Below are 19,378 nucleotides of genomic sequence, written 5' to 3'. Positions count from 1 at the left end.
CCATTGGTGCAGCGGGCGTGGCCGCCGCAGCCATGTGCGTGCCTCCGCCATTTTGTGTGCCTGAAACCTCGTGCGCGAGGCCGCCATCTTGTGCGCCTGAACCCTCCGCAACCCAATGCGTATTGCGCTCCTCCTCCATCTCTCCCATCTCCTCCCTGGGGTCCTGGGTCGATTCTAAACCCTCTAACTCCCCATCCGGCATCCGGTCGCCTTGATCATCCATGGCACGATTTTAAAATTTAGAATATTAAATAAAATTTTGGCCACTCGTAATTTTGAGTGCGTTAAGCACACTTCGGGTCCGAATCTCACTCCCCGACACCAATTGTTACGGATCTCAACGTCGGCCCCTCTTCCCCTTATCAAGGGGGGATTAATCCCCTTGTCTATGACTGACCGACGTGGTCCTCGAAGTTACAACGTCCTTACCGGACCGACGGTAGGTGGGGTCCGTAGGCCTAGGGGTTCGCTACTTGCCTAATTACTGCCGCCAGCCGGGAACGAGGGAATAACTTCTGCCTGAGCCGCAGCGTTAATGGATTACGCCGAGCGAAGCGGACTGCGGCGCGAGCCGTTTATCAAGGGACTAAACCCGATTAATATGCGGTTGGCCAAATCGTGCCACAGGTGTTCAATGATGGAAAAGACAAGGACGATCGGACGAGGAAGAAGAAGAAGGCAAAGGTAGGAAATAACAGGATTTATTATTATTTACACAAGACTAAAGGAAGAAAAGAAATCAAAGTAATATACAGAAAATGGAAGGAGCAGAAGGACACAAAGCAATTTCTAGCTTATCTATACAGGCTTAAATTAATTCCCCAGACAACACAGACAGACAGACGACAGTCAGACTTACACGAATGGGGGTAGATGGATGCCAGGGATCGATGGCATGGGAAGGCAGAGAAAGGGCCAGGCAGATGGTAGGCGTCGAGGTCCGGCTCCAAGCGCGTGCTCCGATCCACGCTTTTGGGGTCGAGGCGAAAACCCGGCAAACAGCTCCGTGTGTCGTTGGACGCGACTGGACAATTATATAGCAGGGGAAAGTTGGTATGTTGCATACGCAATTCTCGGCCGGGCAATCCCCGTGGCCCTCTTTCTGCCGCTCGTCCCTGCTCGCTCCACTCGACCTCAACAGAACTTGCAATTCATCCTCCCTCTCTCGTCTGGCCCCTTACGAATCTCTCCCCCTCAATCATCTGAGGTGGGGGCGTCGCGCCGCGGGTTATATGACACGCCCTACCAAGCCATACCCACCGATTTGTGGTTGGTCATTCGGGGCTCCACCCTTGATGACGAGGTGCGGGCCACGCCCGTAATGTAGCTCCTCCCCCTTCTTCTCCGAGGCTTGACCACGTGCGTAATGGAGGCAAATGCAGTTGGCAATTGAAAGGGGATTCTACCTTATTTCATTTTGTGCAATGCAGAGTCAACTAATGGAAAACAGAGCCTTAAACTGACATAGAATAAAGAGATAACTATTGAGGGAAGCCTATCATTTGCTACGTGTATGCGATGGACTAGCTAAAGGGACGACCTTTCATCTTTACATGAAATGGAGGCATTTACAAGAATTACTATTTACAGAGGGTGATATTTACAATAATTACACCAAGTGCAGGGTTTCCCAAATCCGTTACAATATGTTTTATGTTTCGGTTTGACTTTTTGTGTGATCAATGTTGGCCACTAATGGCCACTCTGCCATAAAGCCCAGATCGGTGGAGTGTTGCAGTGATGGTTGTCCTTCTGGAAGTTTCTCCCATCTCCACACAGGATCTCTGGAGCTCAGCCAGAGTGACCATCGGGGTCTTCGTCACCTCTCTTACCAAGGCCCTTCTCCCCCGATTGCTCAGTTTGGCCGGGCGGCCAGCTCTAGTAAGAGTCCTAGTTGTTCCAAACTTCTTCCATTTAAGAATTATGGGGGCCACTGTGTTCTTCGGAACCTTCAATGCAGCAGAGATTTTTTTGTAGGCTTCCCCAGATCTGTTCCTCGACACAATCCTGTCTCTGAGCTCTGCAGGCAGTTCCTTCGACCTCATGGCTTGGTTTTTGCTCTAATATGCATTGTCAGCTCTGAGACCTTATACAGACAGTTGTGTGCCTTTCCAAATCATGTCCATTCAATTGAATTTACCACAGGTGGACTCCAATCAAGGTGTAGAAACATCTCAAAGATGATCAAGAGAAATGGAAGGCACCTGAGCTAAATTTCAAGTGTCATCGCAAAGGGTCTGAATACCTATGTCAATGTGATATTTCAGTTTTTTTTTCTTCATAAATTTGCAAAACTTTCTAAAATCCTGTTTTCTCTTTGTCATTATGGGATATTGAGTGTAGATTGATGAGGGAAAAAATGAATTTTAACGATTTCAGCATAAGGCTGCAACATAACAAAATGTGAAAAAAGTGAAGGGGTCTGAATACATTCTGAATGCACTGCACTTCTCCTGCAACTGCCTAACAATAAAAAGCGCGTCTGTCATTCCTCTTCCTGGCATAAATCCAAACTGCATTTCGTCGATCTTCAGTTTCTTCCTTATCCTCCTCTCCAACACCGTTTCCAATACCTTCATTCCATGCTCCAATAACTTTATCGCTCGATACGAGCCACAGTCCAGAGGGTCACCTTTCCCCTTGTATAGAGGGATGAGGGTACTCAGTTCCCAATCCACTGGAATGCGGCCTTCTTTCACCACCAGATTACAGATCTCTGTCATTCTCTTCACACCCCAACTTCCTGCTGCCTTCAACATATCTCCCACAACTCCCGTCGGCCCTCCCGCTTTTCTACACTTCCTTGCTTTTTTTTTTTTTTTTTTTTCTCCTTTTTTTTTGTATTCAGGATCAAGGCTCGTGAAAGAGCTAACATTTATCAAAGAAAAAATCAAACAGACACACAAAACGTATAATAAGGGTAGCGGTAGACAAAGATGGGGAGAGAAGGGGAAGCACACAAACACAACATTTGAGAGCAGGGACATCGGGAGATCTGTGGGAGGGAGAGGGCTTGGGGGGAGGAGGCGTTTCACTCATTCACCGCAGGCAGGTTGGTGGTCTTTCTGTCTTCTACCGACTCCTCTCCAGCCTTGCTAAAGGGGTGGGAGAAGTATAAACCACAAGGACACTGCAAGGAATTCCAGGAAGGAAGTTGGAATTTCAAAAAAGTGGATCTGGGGTGAAATTAGCAGGGGTAGAAAAGATCAAGGTTTTGGATGGCGGAAGATAAGAGATGGTGGTGAACGGCTGTTTTAAAGACCTGGAGGGAGGAGTGGGATTGAAGAGAGTGAGGGAGTTTGTTCCAGAGGCGGGAGAAAAGAGGAATGAAGGAGAGAAGGTGAGCAGAGAGTCTTGATTTTGGCAGTTTAACCATAAGAGGGTTGCAGGCAGATCTTGTGCGACCTGTCGGAATATTTGGGGGACAGAGCCCAGAGAGAGCGGGGGGAGCAAGGCCAGAGAGGAGTCGGTAGAAGACAGAAAGACCACCAACCTGCCTGCGGTGAGTAAACGAAAGGCCCTCGGAGTTCGCTTCATCGCGGGAGATTCCAATCATTCTGAAAGCTTTGGTTTCAACAGTGTGAAGCCGAGCTAGGTGTGAGACAGGAGCACCGGCCCAGAGGAGAGAACAGTATTCCATTGAACTGCGGATGAAAGCCTTGTATGTGGTGAGGAGCAGGTGTGCCAAGGAAGGACTTCGCACGATGGAGGATGTGCAGTCGGCGATTGGCTTGGGAGGCCAGATTTGAAATGTGGTTTTCCCAGGAAAGATCATGGCAGATAGTGAGACCAAAAAGCTTGAGTGACAGAACTTCTTGGAGAGGTGAATAATCCTTGGAGAGGACCCAAAAGCTTGAGTGACAGAACCTCTTGGAGAGGAGAAGGTGGATGGGAGGGATGTCCAGTCGGTCTTTTCAGAGAGACATAGTAAGTAAGAGTGTGAGATTTGTCAGGATTGAAAGACATGTTCCACTTGTTTGACCAGTCTGTGATTTTGTCCAGGTCTTCAGCGAGTGAGGAGGCTGCAGACTGCCGATCTGAGGGATGAGGAATGGAGCGGCAGAGAGTGGAGTCATCAGCAAAGAGATAGAGAGGATTTTCAAGAGAGTCAGAGAGGTCATTGATGAAGAACAGAAAAAGCACAGGGCCCAGAACACTGCCTTGGGGAATTCCAGCCTGAACAGGAAGGGGAGATGAGAGAAACCCATTCAGGGCCACACGTTGACTATGACTGGAGAGGAAGTCCGCAAGCCAAGCGTGGAGATTTCCATCGATACCATAGGAGGAGAGTTTGGTGAGCAGAATGAGGTGCCAGACCGTATTGAAGGCACGTGATATGTCAACCCCATCACATCACACCTCTCTTTCGCTATCTGCTTTGCGATCCTGAATACCGCTCTCTGATCCTCTTCCGAATCCAAGCGTTCTCCGAACATTTTCCTGCATGCCTCCTGCGCCTTTGCTATCTCTTTATTTGCAACCTCTTTCTTTGCAGCCTTCTTGGCTGCCTTATAACTTTCATGCTCTGCCTTTTCTGCCCCAGTACCCTTCGCCTTCTTCCACTCCTTGAACCCCTTCCTCTTCTCGTCAATCTTCTTTCCATCTTCATCATCCCACCACCATGTTTCTGAGGGCCTCGGTGGTTCTTTTGTCCATCCTCATACCTCACCAACGGCTCCCAACAGACTATCTTTCATTGACATCCAACCACTTTCAAGCTCAACCACATTTTAATGCCGTATTTATGTTCATTTAGCTATTTTAAGAGTGTGGAACCAGCTATGCATGTAACACAACACTGCCTGCATTTAATAAAAGTTACCTTTTCCAGATTTATTTGTGAAAGTGGAAGTGAAAACTGAGCATGACATTGATGTTCACCTGGATCGACCCGATCCCAAATATGCTGAAGCTTCTTTCTTCAAGAACCATCCCCATGAAGGTTTCTGTCAATGTCTATACATTTTGATTTGAACAGTTTGATGATGACAATGAACAGTTTGATAGGGACAATTCCCCTGCCGTTCATCTGGTAGAATAAAGAGTATACTGCACCGACTAAGGGTATTTTAAACCAATTTCAATGGTTGCCGGAAGACAGGGCAGCATGTAGAATCACACAAACATAATCATAAGACTTTAAGCAAATAAAGAAAAAACAATACCTATTTTGGGGGGCAACGCCCCCTCCGCCAACCCCATATTCCTCATAAGACCCCAATTTTTCGAATGCCATGAACAAACATTGGTACATCAATGGTGATTAAGGTTTGGTGAAGTTTCGTTCCATCGAAATTGTGTGTAGTTTCAGAGAAGAAAGCAAATTCCTATTTTGTGGGTCAAACCTGGATCCACTTTGACCCCGGCACACCCCTTTAGACCCCGATTTCTTAAATGCCGTGAACAAATTTTAGTCACAACACAACAGATATCATTGGTGCCAAATTTGGTCGCAATCCCATGAGCAGTTTCGGAGAAGAAGTTTCAAGTGTTTCCGGACGGACAGACTGACTGACGGACAACGCGCCATCTCATAAGCTCCGCTGAACTTCGTTCCAGGTGGGCTTAAAAACTGGAGCAATGTGACTGTCGCCAATATGCCTCTGCATGTCATAGGTAGATGCCCTAGTTCACTGTCCTAAACAAAAACAAGTTTGATTTAAATCCTTTCAGCTGGTTTCAAGTATCACATGTTCACCAGACAGGACAGGTGAAGCGATCGGTGAAGGTAAAGAAACATCGATCACATCGAATTTCACATCGATCGGTGAAGCGGTTTCGGAGAATGGATTTTGTTTAAATAACAGCTTTCAATCTAATATTGCTGCTATACCACATAACATATGACCTTAAAAAATGTACACTCTGCATATGTATGTGTGGGGTATCATGTTTTTGTGAATTTTCGTGTTTATCGGATAAGGTTTGTTTTTCTATCCAAGATGGCTGCCAAACCACATCACCTCTGATGTCATCACTTTGAAATTAAATGCAACAATGGTGTCAGATTTTATGTCGAAAATTTTGCATCATGGTGCAAGCGGTTTCAAAGATAAAATTGTTTAATATTTTCCTTCAATCCAATATCGCTGCCACACCATGTGACCAATTTTGTTTTTATATCAACCTTTAATCACGGGGTTAACAAGGGGGTTAACAAGGGGAGATGCAGAAAATAGGGCAAAATGGAGAAGATTGTCATGGGGACCGCAAGGCTAACCCCCGCTCTAGCAGGGAAAATGGCCTTAAAATGCCTGTTGTTGTTGTTGTTGTGTTGTATCCAACTTTAATCACCATGCCGAGTCAATGACACACGTAAAGCTTTGAGTCAATCGATTTGGTGCTTTGGGCGAAGATGTTTATTTTCAGGTTTTAGGTTAAATCTAATATGGCTGCAAACCATGTGACCTATGATGTCATAAATTTAATATTTCAACACAAATTGGTCATATATCATGTGCATACTCAAAACTCTGATATCTAAAGTATGATCATCATGGAATAACTCAAACTTTTGCACATTACTGTGTACATACAACAATAATTTTTTTGTACTTTTCTGCAGTGGAACAAATACGATGTACATGTTTGGGCACATTTGTCTGGTCATGTGAATCTCATTTTTTTTACAGATCATGTGATGTTGTATTTACAGGTGAATCCACAGAATCTACACGGGAGACTGCACCAACTTCAATGAACAGTGCAGACGCACACCCGCAGGGATCACCAGATGAAACAAACAAGAGGACTTTTTACAAACAAGACAAAATGAATGTGGAAATGTTTGCACAGAATAATTTTCACAACGCTCACCCAAGAAAGAAATCTGAACATCAATACAAATGCACAAATTGTGGAAAATCTTTCAGTCGCCCAGACAACTTGAAAATACACATGAGAGTTCACAGTGGGGAACGCCCGTACAAATGCACAAGTTGTGGGAAATCTTTCCGTCGCCCAGACAACTTGAAAACACACATGAGAATTCACAGCGGAGAATGCCCATACAAATGCAAAGTTTGTGGAAAAGCTTTTCGAGCATGGGTGAGCCTTCGAAGTCACTTGATAATTCACAATGGAGAATGGGCATACAAATGCTCAAGTTGTGGCAAATCTTTTAATCAATCATCCACCCTCAAAACACACATGGCAATTCACAATGGCGAGCTTCCGCATAAATGCACAAATTGTGGAAAATCTTTTTATCGGCCATCCACCCTTAAACAACACATGATGATTCACAATGGAGAGCGCCCATACAAATGCACAAGTTGTGGAAAATCTTTTAATCTGGCATCCAGCCATAAAACACACATGAGAATTCACAGTGGAGAATGCCCATACAAATGCACAAGTTGTGGAAAATCTTTTAATCTGTCATGCCACCTTAAAAGGCACATGGCAGTTCACAATGGCGAGCGCCCGTATAAATGCACAAATTGTGGAAAATCTTTTAATCATTCATCCAACCTTAAAAGGCACATGGCAAATCACAATGGTGAGCGCCGGCATAAATGCACAAGTTGTGGAAAATCTTTTAATCATTCATCCAACCTTAAAAGGCACATGGCAAATCACAATGGTGAGCGCCGGCATAAATGCACAAGTTGTGGAAAATCTTTTAATCAATCATCCACCCTTAAAACACACATGGAAATTCACAATGGAGAACGCCCATACAAATGCACAAGTTGTGTAAAATCCTTTAATTTGCCATGCACCCTCAAATCACACATGATAATTCACAATGATGAACGCCGATATAAATGTACAAGTTGTGGAAAATCTTTTAATGATTCATCCCACCTTAAAAGGCACATGGCAATTCACAATGGCGAGCGCCTGCATAAATGCACAAATTGTGGAAAATCCTTTAATGAGCCATCCAGCCTTAAACTACACATGAGAATTCATAATGGAGAATGCCCATACGAATGCTCAATTTGTCGAAAATCTTTTAATTGGCCATCCGGCCTCACACCACACATGAGAATTCACAATGGAGAACGCCCGTTCAAATGCACAGTTTGTGTGAAATCTTTTAATCAGTCATCTCACCTTAAAAGGCACATGATTATTCACAATGGACGTTCCTGAATAACGATCCTTTACCGAAAAAGGAGGGGGAAATTTTGAGTTCTGAGAGAACTTCCTCACCTTCTAAAACCCACAAATGGAGATGGCAATGAACGGGAGAACGCCTGTATGCATGTATGTATGTGCACAATTACTGGAAAAATTTTTAACGAGTCACCTCACCTTAAATAAAATGCACATAACAATTCAAAATGGAGAACGCCTGGAGAAACGCCAGTCTTGTGGAAAGTCTCTCATTCACCTATCCACCCTTAAAATATACATGGGAATACACAATGAGAGATTGGGGCACAGGAGCATTAGCCGCAGGGTGGAGCATGAGTGTAGAAAGGGGGGATAAGCCTTAAAGGAGGGGATGGGGTTAGTATTTAAAAAAAAAAAAATCATATTTTAGATACACAAATACCACATAAACACACAATGGAGGTGGATACTTTGAGACCTGCTCGTCTCTGTTCCATCTTTTGAAGCCCACCAACGTGTGGAGACAGCAGCCACCAACAACAACTTACACACAAACATATATGCATATACGGGCACACACATGTATGCACACACACGTGGAGCTGGATACCTTGTGAGCTGGGAAGGCTCTGTTCCACCTTCTCAAACCCAAATTATGGAGATAATAACCAACAAGAACATTCATACAAATGCACAGTTTGAGCAAATCATTCACTTATTTGTGCAACATCGAAAGAGATTAAAAAATTCACAATGGAAAACACCCGTGGAAATGTACATTGTGTGAAATGCTTTTTATTGGGTTCCACTCTCAGGAATAGGCAGAAAATTACATCTGCCCAACCTCAAGAATGAACTTTCAAACTTGTCTCCCTTCTTGAAAACCTGATGGTGCCTTGTTAGTCTTTCTCAGGAGTGTGATCCTCCGCTATCGTTCTCTTCAAATGACACCACAGCCGCTTCCACTCTTCAGAGGTCATGGAATCCATAATAACAGTTGATATGAAATTTCTCCTTTCCTCCAACAACCTCATCTCAAATCACCAATTTGGTTTCAGACCAGGTCACTCCACCTTGGACATGATGCTTCTACTCTCCCAACAATGTATGGAGACCCTCAACATCAGACATGAGATCAGGGATGTTCCCCAAAAATAATCATGTGTTCTTTTTACTGAGGAAATGTGCAATTTTAACTAAGGAAATGTGCAATTTTAACTTTAGAAATGTGCAATTTTAACTTAGGAAATGAGTTTCATCTACGTGCATACACATACGTACCTCCATACATATTGTTACAGACGCGGTTTTGGATGTTAGTTTACCGAGCGGTTTGGTGTGACCGCGTCTGCACAGTTTACCCGATTATACTCGAACGTTGGCCGAGTCGCGCTACGCTAAATCAATTGAGGAAAGGACACAACGGCTGGGTTAAATGACACGACACCAGGGGTACAGTTCTCAAGACCTCCGGAGGAGGTTATAATATTTGTATGCGGAACGTTGAGATTACAAGGACAAGAGGTACAGCATAGGAAGGTGGGCACTTAATCACGGTCTTATAGTAGCCCCGACAGACCACAGATAAACAGGACAAGACTGACTCACACAGGGATTGATGGCAAGGAAGGGCAGGTAGTCGATGGACAGCACAAGGTGCACCTTGGCTCAGGGACAGGATAGCGCGGTCCAAAAGATGCAGGGAGGTATCGTCGCACTGGAGGTGGCATCTGGTTCTCTTCGAGCTGGGGGCGCATCTCACGTCACGTCCGGTAAGTGGCTGCGTATATCCAGCGGGGAGTGACACGCCCTCGGCTCATTAGCTCCGCCCCCCTGGGGCCGGTCCGCCGCTTCCATTGGGTGCGGGGGTTACCGGGCTCCGCCCTTGACGAGGAGCTGACAGGGAGCCCCTATTTGGTAACCCCGTCGAGCACATGGGCAATGGCGGCTAACCAAGCCGGAGTGAGGACGCCCACTCCCCGCGCGCTGTTGTTGTAGTTGTTGTTGTTGTTGTTGTTGTAGTTTCATGAGGAAGATGGGAGGAGGTATGGGGAGGTCCTAAACTCACTACTGGTGCCATACAATCACATTCTGGTGCAACGAAGTCAGAATTAATGGAAACGAGTCCTTAACTGACATAGACTAAGAATAACTAGCAAGATGTCCTATAGTTGTCTACGTGAGATGCGGTGAACCTGGGCACGACATTTAATGGGGGAAAAAGGGGAAGGTCGGTTCTACAGAGTGTTGTTTACAGACAATGGGACTAGGGAATGGGGGATTGGGGATAGTTGGGGAGTATTGGGGAAATAGGGGAATATTTACAAGCGGATATGGAGGCCAAATCCCATATCCGCAACATTGCACCCTTCTCTACCTCGGGGCGGCCCGACCCGATAAATTTTTACCTACTTTAGTGTGGCACTCAGATGTAGTTCCCTCTACTATTAACTCTACCCTGAGTGCGACAGTTTTACAGATGTTCACAAATGAGTAAATATGTCCCCCTGCGACGTTGCACCCTTCTCTTCACAGAAACACACCCACAGGATAACCGAATCGCGGAATGAATTCTCAAACTAAACATACAGCCGGTAGGGAGCATTATTTACATAAGACTACACTGATATTTACACTACGATCCCGGACCTGTTTTTGGAGGAACACATGCAGATGTTATGCATAGAGAGAGCACGCATGCCAGCATCGATACACCAACCCACGAGTGCTCTGTGGCCTTACGGCCTTTAATAATGTGCAGAGCACCCCATCCAAGCACCAAAAGCACCACCCCATCATGTACAGTCAGCACCATCCGGTGCACCAATAAAGTGTTCAACAATCACCGGTGGTGTCGCAGCCGGCCGATGTTCTGCCGCTGGTCTTGCCTTCATGTGGTGCACTTGGCCTTCTTGCTTCTTTAAAATTAAAGAAAGGTGCCAACCGCGTCCATTTCTTTATTGTGGCCGTCAGGGGGCCAACTATTAGTGGTTCACCTGTATGGCATAGGTGCCACGTTGACCCATAGGTCCATCCATGGGTGGTGCTTGCCCGCAAAAGAACTGCGGTCCATGGTGGGTGGCCACAAACATTGCGGTCCATATGGTGTATCGATCCCGGCAGCAAGCAGCGAAAGTGCAGGCCCACAACTGCGGAGCCAGCACCTCTCTCTCCTCTCTCTCTGCCCCAAAGCCAGATCCTTGGAGGTGGGAGACAAAAGAAGAAGACAAGTGAGTAAGGTGGTAAGGGCGCAAAAGTGCACGCAACATAAGGTAATGCACACTGGGGGCACATGGGAACCAGGTGAGACAGGTACGTTCCTACCGTACGCCCCCCCCCCCACCAGGTAACCTACATTGCCCCTCCCTTACCCCTTACTGTATCCACAAAACACAACACTACCCATAAACATCTACTTTACAAATCAACAAACGTCCCTACTGTCTTCCCCGTTCCTCCCATAAACCAAATTCGTCTTCTCTCCCTCCTAACCAATCAAATTTGCCATTTCCAACTGTCATCACAATTTGCCATCTCCAACTCAACATCAAAATTTGCCATCACCAATTCATCATCAGTCCCTCCTAAGGAGGGAGAGATGGAATCACCCCAATGTCTCATCCACGTCGTGATGCGTCTCACAAATCCACACAGCAATTCTCATTTCCTGCACACGGAACAAAAAAAAACACAGGTGTGGAGTCATCATCACCACAGGTAAGTGGCTGCGTATGGTGCGACAGGTTCATCAATCCTAACTATTTCCTAAATGACTTCAACAACTTTACATTACCCGGGGTCTTTCTCCTGCCAAACCATTGGCCCTCTTACACTATGGGTTCTAAAAACCAATTCCCATTGCCCAAACTGTGGTGCTTTTCAATTTGGGGTCTCACTCCCCCGATTCATCTCCCGGTGCCCTCGTACAATTTCTGGGCTGTGGCGTGTACTTCTCCCAGTGGGTCTACCCACCTGCACACCTCCACCACTGCAGTTGCCTCCGAGCTTACCTGCTCCTTACCCTAACCTAACTACCTGGGGAAGGCCCTCTGGCGCTCTCCCCACTCAGTGCCCTCTCTGGCACTGGGCTACCCGGGTCCGTCCTCCGGATCCTCGGGCCCCACTGACACTAACGGCTCCCAGAGCCCACCTGCGGCCTCACCTGGCCGACATCCTCACAGTGGTGGAGTGCCCAACCAACTACACACACTAACAGGCTACACGCCCAGCCATTTCCACAACACTAATGCACCCATCCACAATACCATTCTGCAACCGCACCACAAATGCCAATATCCAACCACAATTTACCTATACCCTCTACCTAACACTTACACTACCCGCCCCGGGTACTCGTGAAAGGGGTCCACTCTTCCCCCATCCACACCTTCACACCATGCACACCACTCCGTACCACTTACTCCAACTCTCTCCACACCACTCATTCTCTGCTCCATATATTCCACACACCTGTACTTGCACACCTGTGCTCTCACACCTGGTGCCACCTGCACCCTTCTCTCCCCAAGCGCATTCGCGCTGATCCACAACACTCACTACTCATCCACTGCTCCACACACCTGTCCAGTTCTCACACAGCATCATCTCATCTAACTACTCCCCTCTGAAACTTGCGCTTCCCAGTCGTCCCTTTAAACTATTGCGCTCCCACGTCATTATAATCCACACTAATCTACCTGCGTCCCCACTACAGGTATCAGTCACTAACTAACCTTAACGTCACCTAATGTCAGCTTCGCTAGATCCCTACAATATAACCTAACCCACCCGGGCTAGTTTTCACTGCCATACACCCCATAAACTATAGCGCATTTGCCCCCACTCTTCTGTGAGGGATGACAGAGTTGCCATCCCACCACAGCGGGGCATCTCCCACTATCAATTTTGCTCGTCCAAATTCAACAAATCAAAAATTTGTCATTTCATCTGCCAATCACCGTACCAACATCAAATTTTGCTTTTTTTTCTAATTTCGGGGCCAAAACACTATCCTCATCACCCGTCTACTTATTACATCCTCTCGGTGCGCCAATTCACGTCTACAGCCCGGCTTCGTGCAGCCGAGCAATGAATACGGGTTGTTTTGTGCCAGCGGCTGGATACGTCCCGCATTCGTGGCAGGGACGGGGGCTTACCCGGGCCGAGATCCCACGCACCACCTCGGCGTGGAGCCATCCAATGTCCCGATCTCGACCTGCCGGCACGTCTCAATAGAAAGTGGTCGCCATGACGACCCTTCCTATCCAGCCGCCCGCTCCGCCTCGTGGAGCATGGACGCGGCCGTTCAAAGCGAGGCCCAGCACGCACCGAGGGCCCGATTCGGCTATAAGTCGTTCTAACCTCTAACCCGGTTACCTTCGATGCTTCACCTGCATGCTTACACCCCGCAGCCCGTTCCTTGCTCACACATCCAGCCGTTTCCATGCTCCTCGTCGTACCTTCTCTAACACACCCAGGTACACTCATTCCACTCCCAGCCTTGGTCACACACCTGACCACCGAACACCTTGGCACACATTCGCCGCTCGTACACCTCACCAACACACCTCTTCGCGCCCCCTCCTCGGTCACCTCCTCTGTGACAATCACAGGTGTGCTCTCACTCGCACACCCAACCACGTGCCTCACTACCAATTCCAGCGTGCATTCCCACTCACGCTCTACCATTCCAGGTGTGCATCCTTCCTCACCTGTCACAACCCACTCATGCTCCTTGTCACTCTCACTACTCTCACCTCCATTCTTGACAGCGCACTCACCCTTACTCTTGACAGCGCACTCTTTCCTCATGCACCCGTCCGTTACACCCCTCTCTCGCGCACACTCTTGCGCACACTCTCCCGTCACACCCTCTGTAACACTCACCACAGGCGTGCATTCTTCCTTGCCTTTGACAGCGCACTCTTTCCCCATGCACCTGTCCGTCACACACCTTTCTTGCGCACACTCTTGCGCACACTCTCCCGTCACACCCTCTGTAACACTTACCACACCGCGCTTCCATGTGCTCCCTCGCACACGCGCTACGACCGACTCACTCTCGCCAGCACCCTCACTCCTTGGCACGCACTTTTTCCTCACACACCCCAGAGTCGGACTTTCTCGCACACCTCCTTTTTCGCACACCAGACCTGTCGCACACTTCACCAACGGCCTCTCACGAACACCCGGGTCCATCTCGACCCCCAAGCTTCTTAAATCACCTGGCGCATCATACGCACGACCATATTGGTCACCACTTACACCGGGTCCTCTTCCTCTTCGCTTCTCCTCCATCACCTGCGAATCCCTCATCCGGTTGATGAGCACATCATCACGATCCGAACACAGACTTCGGACCAATTATTTTATCTCCTCTTTTATCTCTTTCTTATCCCCTCTCCGTCGCTTCTTAATTTCGCTCACCCCTTCTTCCACTTCTTCTAATTTCTGCTTCACCTCTTTTATCTCCTCGTGCGCCCCCTCAAGCTCGTCCTCCAAGGCTACCTTGACCGTTTCCATGTGTGTCCTCACCTGCCGGTCCTTCGTCTCCATTACCTCTATCACCTCGTCCAACCTCGTTGTCAGTCCCTCACGTACCATCTGACATTGCCTCTTTGTCGCTATCAAGTCGTTTTTTATGTCGTTTTGTGTCGCTTTTAACCCTCCTAATACCGCAGTGTTCCTTTGAACCTGCTCCGTTAGTCCTTTTTGTCCCTCCGTCAGCTGTTCCACCTCCTGCGTCAGGTCCTCTATGCCCCCTTGCAATTTTACAGTCCCCTTTCTCACCTCCTTCTCCATGTGCTCCTTACAGTGCCTCACCTCCTCGCGCACTCCTCCGACCTCCTCACTCACCCCTCTTCTGATCTCCTCTCCCATCACTTGCATCTCCTGCCCAGATGCCACCCTCATCTGCTCCATTTCCTCCCTGTGAGCATCCAGTTTGGTTTCTACCCCCATTCTGACCCCTCTATCTGCTGCCCCATTTGTTTAACTTCCCTTTCCGCTTGGTCCCTCATGTCCCTCAATTTGCCTTCCATACTGTTTTCTAACCCCTCTAACCCCTTTTGCATCCCTTCCATTTGATTCTCTTGAGCGGCCATTCTGTTTTGTACCCCCATTAACCCATTTTTCACCTCTTTTATTCCGTTGTCTAACCCCTCACTGGTACCCCTCGCTTCGTCCCTCATTACCCCCATTTGGCCCTCCAATCGCTCACTATCAGCCCTCATTCCCACAATTTGGTTTCCCAACCGCTCACCCTGAGCCTCTATACTGTTTTTCAAACCTCCAATTTGGTCTATAAGGGCCCTCATTTGCAGGAGGAAAAGGTTTGAATCCACCAGCGGCGCTACCACGGTCGCGGGCGCGGTCGCCGTGGCCATGTGCGAGGCGCCATTTTGTGCGTCTGCTATCCTCACTGCTTCGCTCTCCTCATGTCCCTCAATTTGGTCCTGGATCGACCCTGCCTCACTCTCCTCTACCGGAACCCAGCCGTCTTGGTCTGCCATAGCGCGACTTTCAAAATTCGGGTTTTTTTTTTTTTTTGTAAAACACAATCAAATTTCGCCGCTATAATTTCGAGCGCATGAAACGCGCTCCGGATCGAATCCCACTTCCCGACACCAAATGTTACTCTAATAGTACAATTGGTGTTCCAAAATTTGGGCCTAACAAATTTAGTCCCAGGTCCGAATCCAACTCCTCGACACCAAATGTTACAGACGCGGTTTTGGATGTTAGTTTACCGAGCGGTTTGGTATGACCGCGTCTGCACAGTTTACCCGATTATACTCGAACGTTGGCCGAGTCGCGCTACGCTAAATCAATTGAGGAAAGGACACAACGGCTGGGTTAAATGACACGACACCAGGGGTACAGTTCTCAAGACCTCCGGAGGAGGTTATAATATTTGTATGCGGAACGTTGAGATTACAAGGACAAGAGGTACAGCATAGGAAGGTGGGCACTTAATCACGGTCTTATAGTAGCCCCGACAGACCACAGATAAACAGGACAAGACTGACTCACACAGGGATTGATGGCAAGGAAGGGCAGGTAGTCGATGGACAGCACAAGGTGCACCTTGGCTCAGGGACAGGATAGCGCGGTCCAAAAGATGCAGGGAGGTATCGTCGCGCTGGAGGTGGCGTCTGGTTCTCTTCGAGCTGGGGGCGCATCTCACGTCACGTCCGGTAAGTGGCTGCGTATATCCAGCGGGGAGTGACACGCCCTCGGCTCGTTAGCTCCGCCCCCCTGGGGCCGGTCCGCCGCTTCCATTGGGTGCGGGGGTTACCGGGCTCCGCCCTTGACGAGGAGCTGACAGGGAGCCCCTATTTGGTAACCCCGTCGAGCACATGGGCAATGGCGGCTAACCAAGCCGGAGTGAGGACGCCCACTCCCCGCGCGCTGTTGTTGTAGTTGTTGTTGTTGTTGTAGTTTCATGAGGAAGATGGGAGGAGGTATGGGGAGGTCCTAAACTCACTACTGGTGCCATACAATCACATTCTGGTGCAACGAAGTCAGAATTAATGGAAACGAGTCCTTAACTGACATAGACTAAGAATAACTAGCAAGATGTCCTATAGTTGTCTACGTGAGATGCGGTGAACCTGGGCACGACATTTAATTGGGGAAAAAGGGGAAGGTCGGTTCTACAGAGTGTTGTTTACAGACAATGGGACTAGGGAATGGGGGATTGGGGATAGTTGGGGAGTATTGGGGAAATAGGGGAATATTTACAAGCGGATATGGAGGCCAAATCCCATATCCGCAACAATATATACGTCGGCCATATCCCCATTATAGTTTGATGATGTTGATTGCCACAACTCCGCTGAGTAATATCAGTAACCCCAATCAAGAAACGAGCTTCCTGTGGGGTAATCCACGTGATTGGCTGCAACCAAAGATTTCCCAATAATGGTGAACCCTCTTCTGTGGAGGACACCCTTTTGAACTCAGACTTACCAAAAAGTGCAAAAAGGGACACAGATCCCTTCAATTGAAAAATATTTTCATCAAGATATTGAATTGTCATGAAAATGCCTGTTTGAATAAAGTGACGACTTGCAGCCATGTCCACACTGGTTTATTTAAATAAGAGTAAAATGTGTACAAGAGTCGCAGGATATGTTAGTTGGTGTCGTGTTCACGATTCATCACCAGTCTTGGGTTTGATTACTGAAGGAACAAATCTGATAACACCTGTAACTCTGATGTACTGTGTCAGCAAGGAGAGGTGCATTTCAGAGTAAACTGTCACGTTTTAGTTTAGGTTATGGTTGTTATGGTTGAATATCCCATGATACCTTTATTTAAAAAGTTGGCCTTTCATTCATGTGTTGGTAGTTTGGTAATCGTGCGTACCTGGGATGAGCAATTATCCCAAGAATGGTAAGGAAATTGATGTTTGGGAAAGGATGGAATTGCTATAGTTTCTCCAAGGTCTGTGTCTGAACACAAGGCCACATTATTTTCTGTCTCACTGATGTTCTCCAGGTATGCAATCATCATTTTGCTCCAATCACCATCCTTTTGGGCTGCTCGGATACCCTAAAGGTGTGCACACGGCTCTGAGCTATCTCACCTTTGTTTGACCCTCAGCCCAGCTACATCAATATGTGCACCATCTCTCGGATGGAGGTTAAGCTGTGGGTCCTGTCTGTTAGCATTAGTTGGTGGATGTTACACATACCATGGTGTCTTTCGCGAAGTATGAGTGAGTTATTACGGACACGCTGGACAACTTGCAAATACCTGCTCACTCTATCTTGTAACCTGATGGTGTTGACCCACCCAGGATTGTAATCCCCGACACTCTGTGTGGAGATAGAGAATGGTACCTGGTGATGAGTGTCCTTTCATCTCCAATCCCATATGAAGTTTGAGTTCTCCACAGCCAAGAAAATATTTCAATCCAAGAAATTCTCACATTGTCATCTTCCCTCTTCAAAATGATTTGATCCTGGAAATGTCACGTGTTCATCCTGAACTTGTGGTTCTGGTTTTGTTTGTGTTCTGATTTCCCCTTTTGCTCCAAAAGAAAAACTTTCAAAGCTAAGGCAGCCATTTTGTATTTTTTCTCGTCAAACTGTTCTCAATTATTACTTGTAGCGATGTTTTCTCAAATGTCTTCTTGTAGTTGTATTTTATTATTTTGTATTTGTTTAATGTGCGGATCGCTACTGTCGAGTCACTTGTTTGTTGGACTCCACCACTCTCTCACTCCAACTCTGCCAATCCCGATCTCGTTCCTTTCTTTCCCGCTCTTTTCCCCTCACATTCTTCCTTCTACCTCCTCTTCACCCACCCGATTACTTTCTGTCAAACTCTTCCTCTCCCTGCATGTCGACCGTGGCTTGTGGGACTTCAAGTTTCTCCAGGAGGGGTGGGTTCAGTTACCAAGTTTCTTGGAGAACGCTCACCAAGTGACTAAAACACTCCATTTGATACCGTTGATAAGGAACGGTTAGCTTGGCAAGCGATAGCTAGCTGCTTGGTAACAGGTAACTGAACACACCCCTGGAATGCGGAGCACTTGAGAGAAAGGTACCTGGTCCTCCAACAGACGGGCTTCAAAAATAAACAACAACAACCTTTCAGTGACGTCGCACTCTGAAAACACCACCGGGGGTGTATATTCTAGCTTGGCTTGGCTTTTTCCTCCTTTTCTTTGAGCAATGGATATTTTTGTGTGAAATACATTTTAACAACATTAAATATTGGAAATAATGATCTCGTAATAGACGCTGTTGGGGGTGAGATAATGATAGAGCGGGATTCGACGGAAGTATCATGTATTGGGATAAGGAAGAAGAAGAGGCGAGCGTGGAGGCGGTTCCCAAGAAACGAGCAGCGAAAGAAACATTTTATACAAAGCGAGTTGTGAGGTGAGGAAATGTTGTGGAGATTTGGGGTTTTAAACACATTCGTGAGTTGCGCTAAAGATACCGTTCTGATAGAGTTTAACATGTTTCTTCACTCGATATCAGCGATCGAGAAGGTTAAGCTCGTGACTTGGTCCGCGATGTCCATGTTTTTTCGACCCACCACGTGACCAGTGAAGGCTTCAGTCATTCAGAGGTCTCATGTAACTAATGTGAGGGATTGGAAGATATTTGAGAAAAATGATCTGAAGATGAGTATGGAGAAGACTGAGGATCACGTGGGTTGGGCAGCAGAGAAAAAAAAATGAATATCAGGTTCGAGGGGAAGGAGATCAGAGAGGGAAATAGGTTTGGTGATTTTCATCCAATAAAATTTTTTTTTTTACAAACAAACAAGCAAACAAAGTATATAAAAAGGGGAGCGG

At 47.2% G+C, this 19,378-nt stretch overlaps 1 protein-coding gene across 2 annotated transcripts in view; it reads left to right on the top strand.

Annotated features, from left to right (window-relative positions):
• Positions 1-19,378, top strand: part of LOC137427361 (uncharacterized) — a 123,740-nt gene that overhangs the window by 80,013 nt on the left and 24,349 nt on the right. Inside the window, exon 1 of one of the 2 annotated variants that reach the window (XM_068116799.2) lies at positions 18,895-18,956. The exons of the other annotated variant lie outside the window; for it this stretch is intronic. The gene's annotated coding sequence lies outside the window, so the exon portion shown is untranslated. Of the gene's footprint in view, positions 1-18,894; positions 18,957-19,378 lie in introns of those variants that run through there. 2 annotated transcript variants of the gene reach the window in all.

This window comes from Myxine glutinosa, chromosome 5, assembly GCF_964187855.1.
Source record: "Myxine glutinosa chromosome 5, kmMyxGlut1.1, whole genome shotgun sequence".
Taxonomy (NCBI): domain Eukaryota; kingdom Metazoa; phylum Chordata; class Myxini; order Myxiniformes; family Myxinidae; genus Myxine; species Myxine glutinosa.
This window is presented reverse-complemented; position numbering and strand designations above follow the sequence as displayed.